Source organism: Echinops telfairi, unplaced genomic scaffold (genome assembly GCF_000313985.2).
Source record: "Echinops telfairi isolate 266 unplaced genomic scaffold, ASM31398v2 ScPeMD7_9;HRSCAF=40, whole genome shotgun sequence".
Taxonomy (NCBI): Eukaryota; Metazoa; Chordata; class Mammalia; order Afrosoricida; family Tenrecidae; genus Echinops; species Echinops telfairi.
In genome coordinates this window covers 34,277,825-34,286,924 of record NW_022103906.1, presented here as the reverse complement: position 1 = coordinate 34,286,924, position 9,100 = coordinate 34,277,825, and the positions used below count along the sequence as shown (strand labels likewise).

The 9,100-nt window shown below is 41.3% G+C and overlaps 1 pseudogene; it reads left to right on the top strand.

Moving 5' to 3' along the window:
• Positions 1–8,139, top strand: part of LOC101647565 — a 10,411-nt pseudogene extending 2,272 nt beyond the window's left edge.
• The last annotated feature ends 961 nt before the right edge of the window (positions 8,140–9,100 follow it).

Genomic DNA, 9,100 nt, shown 5'->3' with positions numbered 1-9,100 from the left:
TTAAAGGCTTGAAGATAAACAAGCGACCATCTAGCTGAGAAGCAACAAAGCCCACATGGAAGAAGCACACTAGCCTGTGTGATCACAAGGTGTCAATGGGATCAGGGATCAGGCATCAAAGAACTAAAAATCATATCATTGTGAATGAGGGGGAGTGCAGAGTGGGGACCCAAAGCCTATCTGTAGGCAACTGGACATCCCTTTACAAAAGGGTTGTGGGGAGGAGATGAGCCAGTCAGGGTACAGTGTAGTAATGATGAAATATACAACTTTCCTCTAGTTCTTAAATACCTCCACCACCACCACCACCACCCCACCGACTATCATGATCCCAATTCTACCTTACAAATCCAGCTAGACCAGAGGATGTACACTGGTACAGATAGGAACTGGAAACACAGGGAATCCAGGACAGATGATCCCTTTAGGACCAGTGGTGAGATAGGCAGAGGGTGGAGGGAAGGTGGGATAGAAAGGGGGAACCGATCACAAGGATCTCTATATATCCCCCTCCCTGGGGGACAGATAACAGAAAAGTGGGTGAAGGGAGACATCAGGTAGTGTAAGACATGACAAAATACAGTGTAAGACATGAAAAAATAATGATAATTTATAAACTATCATGGGTTCATGAGGGGGAGGTGTGGAGGGTGGGGGAATTGAGGAGCTCATACAAAGGGCTCAAGTAGAAAGCAAATGTTTTGAGAATGATGATGGCAGCAAATGTACAAATATGCTTGACACAATGGATGGATGTATAGATTGTGATGAATTGTATGAGCCCCTAATAAAATGATTTAAAGAAAAAAAAGAGTTACAGTCCAAGGCCTCAAATAAAAAGTAAATGTTTAGAAAATGATGATGGCAACATATATACAAATATCCTTGATACAATTGATGTATGGAAGGTTATGAGAGCTGTAAGAGCCCCCAATACAATTATTTTTTTTAAAAGAGTGTTGCAAAGGAAGATTGTCACTTTGAGGACTAAGGTGCACCTGACCAAAGCCATGATGTTTTCAACTGCCTCATAGACACGTGAAAGGTGGACATTGAATAAGGAAGACTGAAGAAGAATCCATGCATTTGACTTGTGGTGCTGGAGAAGGATATTGAAATTACTATGAACTGCCCAAAGGACAAACAAATCTGTCTTGGAAGGAGTACAACCACAATGCTCCTTAAGGGCCAGGATGTTGAGACTTCTTCTCACATACTTTGGGCATGTTATTAGGGCGGAGCAGTCCCTGGAGAAAGACAACATGCTTGGTAAAGTGTTTGGGCAGTGAAAGAGGAAGACCTTCAACCAGATGGATCGATACAGTAGATGCTTCTACAGACTCAAATGTAAGAATGGTTGTGAGTAGTCCTACTTGATAGTCCCCTTATGAAGAGATCACCCTACTTGATATCCTCATGAAGAGATGGGTGCTATAGAAAAGTGTGGTGAAGAAACCACATGGTGCCCAACTATCAGAAAGAATAGTGTCTGGACCCTTAAAGGCTTGTCTTCAAGTAAGCAGCTGTCTAAGTGAGGCATCAACTAAGTCTACATGGAAGAAGCACAGAAGCTTGTGTGATCTGAGGACTATAGGTAATGAAATCCAAATCCAAAGGAGGGAATAGTTTCAGAGCATAAATTGTGAACACTAGGCTTGCAGAAGGCAATGGATGATAGTGGGAAGCCAAAAATCCATTTGCAGGGTCTACACATCGAGTAGGCTCCAGTGATTCCCCTCTGACCATAGTTGAGGGATGTGGATGGCTTTGCTATAGGACAGAGAGCACTGTGAAGTTGATTATGGCAGGTGTAGTTAGGTTAAAATGTAATGTCTTATCATTTGATCTCCCTTTGACCCATTTTAAAGTTGTTTCAGTTTTTTAAAAAAATGAAGGGAAAGGTCTCAAGTAGAATGCAAATGTTTTGAGAATGATGATGGCAACAAATGTACATATGTGCTTGACACAATGGATGTATGCATGGATTGTGATAAGAATTGTACGATCCCCCAATAAAATGAATTTTTTTTAAATGAAGGGAAATACATGTGGATTAAGCCTCTGGTAATTTCCCTCTGATCATAGAACAAGGATGTGAATAGCCTTGCTATCATGCAGAGTATATCGGAAAGTGTATTGTTGCAGATGTTAAAACTTAACACTGATAGCAAAGAGTTCAAGAAGAAAGAAAATGTTTTGAAACTGGTTGTAGTAGCAATTGTACAACTATGCTCGAATTATTGGAATTGTGGAATGTTATGACATCTGTAGGAACTCCCAACAAAAAGAGGAATTAAAACAAAAAAATTTTTTTAACACCTTATCATTTGATCTCCCTTTTAACCCATTTAAATTTTGTTCTTATTTTTAATATTTTGTTTTCTTTTCAATTGAGATTTCCCCCTGTTTTATTTGGTTTGTTTTGATATGTTTTTCTGTATTTGAAATGTAGGATAGGTAAAACTATAGCGATGGTAACTGGATTAATGGTTTCTTTGGAGTATTACAGGGAAGTTTGGGAGGAAACGGGGAGCTAATGACAATGAGTACAAGAAAGAAGAAAATGTTCTAGAATTGTGGTGATGATGGTACAACCCTTTTTAATATAATTGAACTATCGGATTGTGTGATATCTGATTTTATGCCAATATAATTGGGTTTTTGTTTGTTTGTTTTGTTTTTAAAGAATGATTGTGAGAATGGCACAAGACTGGGCAGTGTTTTTTTCTGTTGTACATGGGGTCGCTATGAGTCAGAACCAACTTATGGCACCTAACAACAACCTATATATATATACATACACATATGAGGGGGTACCTTCAAAATCCAGAATTGCTCTAGGTAGAGTGGAGCTTTCCGAGTATGCATTTTCCCCACTAGGCAAACATCTATCAACTCTCTCTGAGTTAGTGCACCCAGTGGCATCACCTGGGAAGGTTCTCTTTGGTCACAGTGAGTTTTTTGGTAAAAGCAGTTTCGTTCAAACCTTGTTTTTTTGTGTGTGATGGCTGACTTAAGAGAACAGCATGTGGCTGTGAAATTTTGTTTCCTGCTCTGGAAAAATGCTGCGGAAACTGTTGTGATGCTGAACACAGCTTACAAGGACAGCACTATGGGAAAAACTCAAGTGTATGAGTGGTTTTCTCCTTTCAAAAAAGGTGAAATGTTGATTGATGACAAACCTCTTTCTGGACATCCATCCACTTCCCTAACAGATGAAAATGTCGACTCTTAGTGCATTTGGAGTTTGTTTCACCAGGTCAGACTGTTAATTAAGCTTTCTATTTAGAGGTTCTCAAAACATTGCAAAACAGTGTGTGACAAAAAAACACACCCTGATTTGTGGCAGACAGGGAACTGGTTTTGCCACCACAACAATGCACGTGCTCACACAGCCATCTCGGTGTGGCAGTTTTTGGCACACACACTAATTCACCTGACCTTGCTCCATGTGACTTCTTTTTGTTTCCTCAAATGAAGAGAGACATGAAAGGACAGAAATTTGGCAACATAAAAGAGGTGAAGAAAAAAAAAAAACCAAACTGGAGGGAGGTGCCGTCAGCCATCCAAACAGATGTTTGAAAAATGTTTCCAGGAATAGAATGGCAGGTTTGACAAATGTTTTAAGTGTAATGGAGAGTATTTTGAAGGTGATGAGGTTGTTTTGTAAAAAAATTTAAATGCATAGCTTTGAAAAAAAATTCTGTTTTTTTTGGATACTCCCTCATATGAATGCTTGTGTATCATAAATGCTACTCTCATTGTTTTATCTAATTGTTATAGTGATTATTTTGTGACTTGAGTAATAGAAAGTACGTGGAAAATACATAACTCACTCAAAGTATGCACTGCAGTGTAAAAGTGTATGATTTCTGCGTATTCTGGGCCCAGGCTAGACTCCATCAAGTCTGCTGCATTGCTGTTAGCCTCCTGCTGGGGTCACCTTCTAACAAACTTCTCTTTTTCTCTCTCACTTGGAGCAAGTGAACCGACTGCTGCTCCACAGGACAAATCCTTAGTAGAGGTAAGAAAGTCAGCCCTCTATTAAGTCAGGCATAAAGATACAACCCTGGTGCACACCTTTCCTGATTTTAAGCCTCTCAGTTTCCCTTTGTTGTTTTTGAACTATATACAAATTCCATAGGAGCACAATGATATGTTTTGGAATTCTCATTCTTTGCAAAATTATCCATAACCTAGTATGATTCACACATTCAAATGCCTCTGCATAGTCAAGAAAACACAGCTATACATCTTTCTGGTATTCTCTGCTTTGGGCCCATAGCTATCTGACATTAACAGAGAGCTCCCACTGTCCACTTCCTCTTCTGAATCAGGTTTGAATTTCTTGCAGCCCCATGTTGAACTACAGGAAATTCAGGACATTTTTACTTGCATATTATTAATAATATGTTTCATAATTTTAGCTTTCTGCTGGGTCACCTTTTTTTGGAATAGGCACAGAGATGGATTGCTTCTAGTTGATTGACCAGTGAGTGCATAGACAAGTGATTCCCATGCTGCATCAGTCTGTGGAAACATTTCAATTGGCATTTGATCAGTTCATGGAGCCTTGTTTTTTGCTAATGCCTTTAGCGCAGCTTGGGTTTCTTCCTAAAGTGCCAGCGGTTCTTGATCATATGTTACCTTTTGTAATGGTTGAATGTTAGCAAATTATTTTGGGTACAGTGACTCTGTGTAGTCCTTCCATCTTCTTTTCTTGTTTCCTGCATCATTCAATTTTTGTCTATAGAATCCTTCAATATTGAAACTCAAAGCCTAAACGGTTTTTCTTTCAGCTTGAAATATTCTGAGAGTGCTCTTTCATTTTGGTTTTCTAACTCTAGGTCTTTGCCCATTTCATTAGAATGGTCAACTGGAGTCTCTCAAGGCCAGGAGGACTTGCCCCGTGTGTAGAGGTCGATGGAGTCATTTGTTCGTTGCCAGCTCTTTTGCTCCCCGACATGCCCTGTTCCAGCGATGCACTCCGCAGCAACAGCAGCAGCCTCCAGTCTAGAACAATGCTAATGTCGCCATGTTGTGGGCTTCTGGAGCAATCAGGCAGTTCCTGCTCGCTTCTGAAGAACAGCCCCTTGGTGAGTCGCCTGACCCTCTGAGATATTGCTCAGACTCCTGGAGTAGCCGCTGACCTGAGCCCCATTCGAGACCAGAGCCACTGTGTCCACCTGTGCCCAGTATTACCCTGTATCCATGATCTGCATCATTGCAAATCCAGTCAACTGCACCATCCCCATCACAGCAGAAGTGTTATAGAAGCACGGCATGCACAACACCATAAATCTTTGGCATGATCACCCTGGACATTGTCAGGGCCAATACTTTTGGGGGTGGAGCTGAAGGGTTTGGATCTGGCTCGAGTCAACATCCCTTCCCCACTCCGGGAAGACCACCATCCCCCTGGTCTCCCAGTGTACGCCCAAGGTGGAATTTAGCTGACAGCCCCGATGGGGCTCATCCAGGAGGCCAGCACGGAGGTGTTCAAGGCAAAAGGGGGGCAAGCTCTGCCGCCATGGCCTCCACAAGCACCTGCTTTGCCTTCTCCATGGTGAACGCGTTCAACGGAGAGGAGGGAGTGATGGAGTGCTCCTTTGTGGAGCCCCAGGAAACGACTACCTGTATCTCCCCCACACTGATGGTGCTGGGGAAAGCCTGCTGGAGAAGAATGTGGGCATCGGCCAGGCGTCCTCGTTGGAAGCGAAGCAGATTGCTGAAGCCATCCCGTCACTGCTGACCGCGTCCATCAGCAGGGGGGACGTTTGTGAAGGACGGGAAGTAAGGAGCCCTGCAAGGGGATGCCGTTTTCTTAATTTGCTCAGGAGTCATGTCAGAGATCTCTTTGTCTTTTTAATTTGTCCTAGTGATGCTTATTGTTTGTTTGTTTTTTAATCATTTTACTGGGGGCTCATACAACTCTTATCACAATCCATACATACATCAATTGTGTAAAGCACATTTGTACATTCGTTACCCTCATCATTCTCAAAACATTTGCTCTCCACCTAAGCCCATGGCCTAGTGATGCTTATTGTACAAGCGTTACCATCCTTTCCAAATCGACATATCAATAAAAGCCATCTTCAATGTTCATTTCTAAGGTGGGGGGGGCACCAGGCAGAGGTGGGGGAGGGGGGAGAATGCTTAACTTTGTCTTTCAAACTGCCCTTTGAAATGTCCCGTTCAGCTCTTTCACTTAATCATTTAGTGACAGTACCTTCCCAGAGTCACTTTGGTCTTTTCTTCTTTCCTGTCTTTATACTGACCTTTTGTTTTCTTCATAGACGATGTTCTCCATGTCATCCCACAGCTCCTCTGGTCTTCCGTCCTTACTGTTTAAAGGTTCAAAGATTCTGTAAGTTCAAGTGGAATGTAATTAATGTCGTATTTGGGTTCTCATGGACTTGCTTTAATTTTCTTCAATTGCAACTTGAACTTCCATGTGAGCAATTGATGGTTTGTTCCCCAGTAGATACTTGGCCTTCTTTTGGCTAATGACCTCAGCTTCTCCATCGCCTCTTTCCACAGATGCAGTCAGTTCAGTTCCTCTGCACTGTGTGGGCCTCCGTCCGCAGATGCAGTCGCTGTTTAGGTTGTTGAAAAAGATATTTGCAATGAAGAAATCATTTGTTTTGCAACTCCTATTATGTAATCTCCAGCTTCATTTCTGTCACCAAGGTCATATTTTAAAATTCCTGATCCATCCTCCTTGTTTCCGTCTTTCACATGCCAATCACCTATGATTATCAATGCATCTTGATTGCATGTTTGAACAGTTTTAGTCCAAAGAAGTTTGTAAACTTCTTCTTCATCATTGGCTTTAGTACTTGGTGTGTAAATTTAAATAATTGTTGTATTAACTGGACTTCCTTGTAGGTGTTAGATATGATCCTAGCCCTTGAAATGTTCTTTCTGATGAATGTGACACCACTCCTCTTGAATTTATCATTTCAGGCATAGTAAACAATGTGATCGTCTGATTAAAATGGTCAATACCAATCCATTTCAGCTTACTAAAATCTAGGATATTGATCTGTGTGTATTCCATTTCATTTTTCATCATTTCCCACTTTCCTAGATTCATATTTTGTACATTCCATGTTAGTGATGGATGTTTATAGCTATTTCTTCTCACTTTGCGTAGTATCCCATCCACAAATGAAGGTCCTAAAAGCTCTATGTCATCCATGTCATTAAGGTGAACTCCATTCTGAGGCGGCAGCTCTTCCTCAGTTGCATTTTGGGTGTCTTCCAACCTAAAGAGCTTATCTTCTGGTGTTATTTCACACAGTGTTCTATGACTGTTCAGCAGGTCTCCAGTTGCTAGTTTTTCAGAAGTGGCCAGCCTATTCCTTATTCCTAGTCTGTTCTTCATTTGGAAGCTCTGCTGAAAATCACTTACCATGGGTGACCCTGCTGGTATTTGAAATACCAGTGGCATAGCTTCGAGCATCATAACAACACACAAACCACCATGGAATTGCAAAGTGACAGATGAATGGTAGTCCCAGTTGTACAGGCTGACAAGTTTCAAGTCTGTGGGTCAGATGTCAGGCCTGAGGCCTCTCCTGAATCACATAGCTGCAGAGGGTGATAAACCCAAGATCAGCAGATCGGATGGCAGGCTGTTACGTATCCTAGAATCAGCAAGCAATGCAACAAGTTTCGACCTTTAGTCCCAACAACGGAGGTCAGGTGATGAGCCAGATGTAGAATCTGGACCCAGGAAAAAGTCAACAAGCTTTGCCTGAGTGTCCACATCTATTGGAAGTAGGTCAAAGCCCCTAGGAAACTTCCTTTTAACTATTGGCCCCTCATAGCAGAACTGACCATGGAAGTGATTACATCATATCAGATCTCATCTTGAGGGATGATTACATCATATCTGAAGAATCACTGAGACTTCTGAAACAATCTTAACTATCGCTAATAGCATGTTGAAGAATGGTAATTTTAGAAAACTTCCTGTGTTCATGCAGAAACTCTATCAAGATGGTATTCCAACGGAATAAGAGGATACTGCTTGGGCTGAAATCAGGGAAGGAGTTCATCAGGTCGATGTCCTATGGTAATGTTTATAGCTGTTTCCTCTTCAACCTGTTCACCCTGGAAACTAGCAAATAGGCTGGGAAACTGGAGTATATGATGAAGAAAATAGCCTTATGTTTCCATGAACCCTTATTAACAACCTGAAATATACAGATCCCACAACACTGTTTACTGAAATCAAAGTATACATGAAGCATTTATTGATGAAGATCAAAGATCTTCAGTATAGATCACACCTCAACACAAAGAAACAAAAATCCCTACAAATGGATCCACAGACAACATTATGATAAATGGAGAAATGATTGAAGATGTTACGGATTTCATTTCCACAATCAACACCCACAAAAACAGCAGTCAACAAATCAAATGATGTATTGCATTGGGCAAGTTTGCTGCAAAAGACCTCTTTTGAGTGCTAAAAATCAAACTTGAGGACTAAGGTGTGCCTGACCCAACCATGATGTGTTTAATCGCCTCATCTGCATAGGAAAGCTGGACAGTGGATAAGAAAGAATGAAGATGACTTGGTGCTCTTGAATTATCCTAGTGACAAAGAATACTGAACATACCACGGGCTTCCAGAAGAATGCAGGAGAAACATGAGACTACCTACTCTTGTCAATATTTATAGCCTTGAAAACCCTTTATGGAGCGCCTATGCATTGGAATGGACTAGATGGCATTGATTCCAGAATAATAGTAATTTTTAAAATGTGTCTTAGAAGAAGTACTGCCACAATAAATATTAGATGATGACTTTGTCTCATCGAATGGGAATGTGTCATCAGGAGGGACCAGTTCCTGAAGCAGGACATGAGTCTAGGTAAAGCAGAGGGCCAGTGGTAGCGGGCGATCCTTCATAAGATAAACTGACACAATGATTGACAGCATGGGCTCAGACATAGCAATAATTGTGAGGATGATGCAAAATGGGGCAGCACTTCTGTGTATACCTAGGGTTGCTATGAGTTGGAACTGACTCTATGGAGCTTAACAAAATATATGCTTTTCAATATTGGGGTCATACTTACAC